This window comes from Cupressus sempervirens, chromosome 5 (assembly GCF_028749045.1).
Source record: "Cupressus sempervirens isolate cs-2001-9-10 chromosome 5, ASM2874904v1, whole genome shotgun sequence".
Classification (NCBI taxonomy): Eukaryota; Viridiplantae; Streptophyta; class Pinopsida; order Cupressales; family Cupressaceae; genus Cupressus; species Cupressus sempervirens.
The window spans coordinates 284621749-284627015 of NC_143122.1; the positions used below are offsets into that span (position 1 = coordinate 284621749).

Genomic DNA, 5267 nt, shown 5'->3' on the forward strand with positions numbered 1-5267 from the left:
TGCTTAAATCATTGAGTACTAACAATTTTTCTAAAATTGATTCCTTACATTTCTCTTTTCAAAAGCTTTCTTATAAGGATAAACTATGATAGAAACAATCTCTTGAACATGCACACACTTTTTTGGCTATGGTGGACTAGGAATGTGCAATATATATTTTGTGCACTATAATATCATGTAGTGAAATTGATTATACAAATAAAAATATAGAAGTCGTGAAACCATGGAAGCAAAAGCCAATAAAATTGGGAAGGTTCGATTTTGATGATCAGTGGCTGAAACAATTGACTGTAACTAATCTCTATATCCTCCCACCCAGTGCTGAAGCAAAGTTCATTCCAAAGATTTTTTTTTCCTTTAGAGAGTAAATTAGGTGAGATCAAGAAACTACAATTGAAAGCAATCAGAATATATAAAAGAAAGAATGATGAACATAGAAAAACCAAATTTTTGATGGGTTTTTAACAAGATATAGCTCTTAGGTGGATAGTCAAATAACATCCTTCTACTTGATCCTTCATTTAGAAACTGAAAATAACTTAATAAGCCATTAGAATGATCAAATACCACATGCTCTCTTATTTACAACATTTCTTAGTTATTACTAGTCTAGATCATTCTTAGTTCATATTCACCTATTTTTGTAATGTACCTCACCCATGGCAATGCTTGATATCCACTCTTTTCAATGATTTTTAGATACTTGATCTGTAGTAAAGAATTGCAATAAAAGAAAGTTGTTATAGAGTAGCAGCCTAAATCTAAATGAACAAAATGTAAATTCTCAACCATTTATTTAATGCATCAATTTACTTGTGGAACTAAATATTTAAAAAGCATAATGATTTTCACTGAGGCCAATATAAATATAAGCAATGAGCTTGTTTTCATCAGAAATATAGAAGTGAACACACAAAAGGGTCCAACACTATGATGACTTTTATGGAGTTAGTCCAAAATGACCTGAAATGACTCAAATTTCAGATAAGTTATAAATCATGGTAATGCGCTAATGATACTCGCAAAAGCAATAATATACATTTGTAAACTTAAGTTAAGAAATGACCTAAATTCTTGATACAGTAAAATATGGTATCTCAAATTTGACACGAATAGGCTCTCGCTTTTCTGGGGTTGCTTCTTTAGCAGTTATGCTAGAAATTCTAAATTCAGCCCTCAATATATATTCATGAATCAAAACCCACATAATAAGTCAATTAAGAAACTAAAACATCAGGGTCCAGAACCATGGTACTATTAACCATATTTGAACAAGAAAACCAATGAAAGCTGCAAGATACCTTTCCACCAAGAAATGATTTTATTTTCCAAAGCAAAGCATCCCTCTCTGAGGAGTATATAGAAGTACCCATTGATGTGCATACATGAGGTGTAGATGCATCAACTAGTACTAGCAATTCAATTTCAACATTTGCTGCCAAACTACAAAGTTAAAGAAAACCATGAGGCAAATTAGCAAATAAACAAAAATATCAGTCATACTTAAACCAATCCCTGAAGCTAACATGTTAGAAAGATCTATCTAAACAATAGATAAATTAGATCTAAAATAGGCATACATAAGCCAGAGAGATAATTTGAAACCTGCAATCTTTGTATTGGTTGCGTGCTCTCACCAAATATTCTACCCAGCATCTTGAATGCTTTTCTACTTGAGCTTCAACCCATATCAATGGCTTTACCTGAAAAGTAATAAAAACATATGATATGAAACCTACTTTAGAAGGATATCCTTCATAATAGAACTTCAAAGATTTGACAGCAACTGCATTCTCTTGAATATATGAAGAAACATTGTGCTAAGTCTATAGTTCATAAGATCAAAAGTCCCATCATGAGGTATGAAGGATATAGTTCTATCATTTTCAAAGTGAAATTAACATATGCCTTTTCAAGGGAAAAAAAAAGACCAAGTACAACATCAAAGGAATTTGCAAGCTCTTTAATATAAGATAAAATTGATAGTTTAAGGAATTGAATAAGAAAATGAGCTTGATTGCATATTGATGAAACTTGATGTCATCCAAATCAATTGCTTTACCCTTTGATGCTTTGCCTTGAGCTTCTAGGAGCACCCTGTCATTGAGTCCAAGTTTGCATTCTGGCATTTCATTGAAAAAAAGTGAATCAAAATACACTTGTCATTAATAGCTAGCTATGTAACATTTCAGCAGTCATGCTAAAAGTACATTATAAATAAAAAAAAATTAGAAATAGCCACATTTTGCACAAAACAAGCTAAATTAACCATGAAACACAATCAATAATTCAATGCCAAATATTAAATCAAAAGTTATAAATGTTTAATACTTATGGCATATGTATAAAACGAAGAAATCATTAGTGGTCAAACTACTTCCAACACTCAATAATTATATAAAACATCTAAAGAAATATACATATCAGTATTTTATTCTTTTTTTGTAATTTTTCATACTGTTTTATTTCCAAGATCGACTGTGGGGATCCGGCTTCAGCCTTGATATGGCAAGAGCACGGGTGTCCTGACCAAATTATTCTAGATACATCTATTACAGACCTAGGGAAGGCCTACAAACTATATGAATTGGACCTGGTCTAGGTATGAGACCCAGTGCAGCATAATCTAAACTTCAACATTTGGTCATTATAATTTGACCTTTAATCTATCACTCTAAACTCTCCAAAAAATTGGAGTCTGTTCAATCATCCACCATAGTTCATTATTCTTCTATATTTGTTTTATTCTCATTGAATCTTGTAATCTGTTGAATTGCAAGTATCCAACAATGAAGTTGGTTGTCTCATGACCAAAAAATTGTTATTTATTAAATCTTAACAATGAATATGAACATAATATTTGTACTTATAAAATTTGGACAATTTTTAGATTCTTTATTTGATGGTAATTCATATTTCTACCACATAAAAATAAACACAAGATTTTTATTATCTGAACTCTCATGCACCAATCCTGTTCTCATAATATATGTCTATTAGTTTAGCTGTGTATAAGCATACATGGGCCTTTCAGCTTAGAAAATGGGTTTTGTCCTATTTCAAGGAGTTCCACAAGTAGGGTACATATTTAAGAAAATAGGTGTGCAATAACATTATAATGTTCTCCATAAACCTAGCTGGAGTTTATAGTGTTTCAACTTAGTAGAGATTATGGGAAATAGTTCCATGTTTCCTCTCTATAGTCTATTAGTTTTATTTCTAAAAGAACTCAATAATAAGATTATGCATGGGGTAGGAAAAAACTACCTCAAGTAGGCTCTCATCTTCAGCACTCCAACCACATCAGATCGCACTATTTTCCCATTGCTATTCACAAGAATATTTACACTTTCTACTACATCCAAAAAGACCTTTAATAACAAATTAAAAGCACGAAATTAGTAAAATATCAATTTCCATATTCAAGCAAAGCACAAAGTTAAATCTAGATTAGCCTTCAACCTCATTTTTTTTGTATTGTATTCCTTCACTTCGCCAGGAAACTACATTTGTAATAGCCATTGGAGGTCATTGAGTGACTTCCATCCTGTAATCATCCATTTTGATGAATTCACTAAGAATAGTTGCCTCTGTATATTGAGGGTACTTGAAATCCATTATTTCATCTAGTAGTTCATACTGCACAATGGGAAATAAAAGTGGTGAAATGATATACACATATTTTAAATTTTAAGTTCGTGATAAAATATTCTCAAATAGTTCATTACAAGGAATTCTAAACCCTTGAACCTCTGTGGCTCAGATTAAAAATAGATGTGTACACTCACAACAATGGCAAAATTGTCTCTCAAAGACTCTTCTTCTAGCTCTTCAAAATAGTGCTTGAATACCTGCAGAAATAACACACATGAAAATCCAAAACTAAACCTAAAGTTGACATGTGAATCAGTAATTGCAACACACTAATCATAGTAGAAAACAAAGAGCAACATTAACAACTATTGATTACTGTAATAACACCTAAATATGTATGCAATAGCTACAAATAAAAGAATTATATGCATACACTAGAATCCCTGGCTCTATAGGTTTGGTAAGTTCCCTAAATGTAGTGTTCCATTTAATAATTGAAAATAGAGCCTCAGACAAGAAATAAATTGTGAATGAGAAGTGTAGATTGTTGAACTTACATCCACAACTTGATGTAAAAATAATAGTAAGCTAGCTGCATTAGAGTTCTGTCTTGATGCTACCATAAGGTAGATATTGTTATGCTAAATAAACATGTAAGTCACCCCATTGTCATAGAGTACTGGATTTTTTAACGTAGGATCACCTTGTCCATGTAATTCCATCAAAAAAATTGTCAAAACACATATGTTGAAACCATCCTCACACATGGCAATTTAGCCTTATAAGAGACAAGATATAAGAGAGGGCGGTACATTTTAATGAATATATTCATACGAGACAATGTAATTTATGTGACATTGGCCACCTAAACATCTTTAACTTTTAGGTAATTTGCATACCTCTATGTAAATATTCCATATCTGAGAAGCATCTTTGTACAACATTGCAATTTTTAACTTCATGATGCACATAGCACAGATGAGTCAACATAAACTATAGTTTCTTGTGTTCTTTCCAAAATTTTATAAGAGTTCTTATCGATAGATCCATGTAAGAATTTTATTCCTCTAGAAATAGTTTTATTACCGGTTTTAAAGAAAGTGGACACAAACTAACTAAAGAATCTTCAAATCGAGGACTGGAAGTTACATTGATGCAGAGCCTTCTAACATCCCCTTAAGGAACCCTATTCAACTTGAGGATTCAACAACGTCTTGGAATCCACTAAAGGAACTAGAGTTCAACTCAAGGATCAATAAGAAGTCCCTGACTTAGTAGATCTCTTCCACACACCATACCAATTAATTCACTTCCTACCTTGTTACCACAATCTCTTATTGTATCAATTTCCCTCTAGGTCACCTAGTGTACCTAGCATCTCCATCATACCAAAATCCAACTCCGGCATCTCTCACTGACCCTAACACCTTAGACCATCTTATCATGGCCTATCTACCATGCTTAATCTCTTCACCAGCTTCCAACAACCCATCTTTCACCATTTCCTACTTTAGCCCTTCTAGGCCTGTCTAATAGCCCTGTCCTGTAGCAAATTGCACTTTTCTCTCTAACTCCCCAAACAACCTAGTGGCTTAGTCACCTTTTCAAATGCCCTTTATGGTTTTCTTCAAACCTTGCAAATATCAATTTCTCAACCTATGACTATTGCACCT

General features: G+C 32.5%; 1 pseudogene; it reads right to left on the reverse strand.

Annotated features, from left to right (window-relative positions):
* Positions 1-609: 609 nt before the first annotated feature.
* LOC149555684 (AP-1 complex subunit mu-2-like) lies at positions 610-4361 on the reverse strand (annotated as a pseudogene).
* Between the last annotated feature and the right edge of the window lie 906 nt (positions 4362-5267).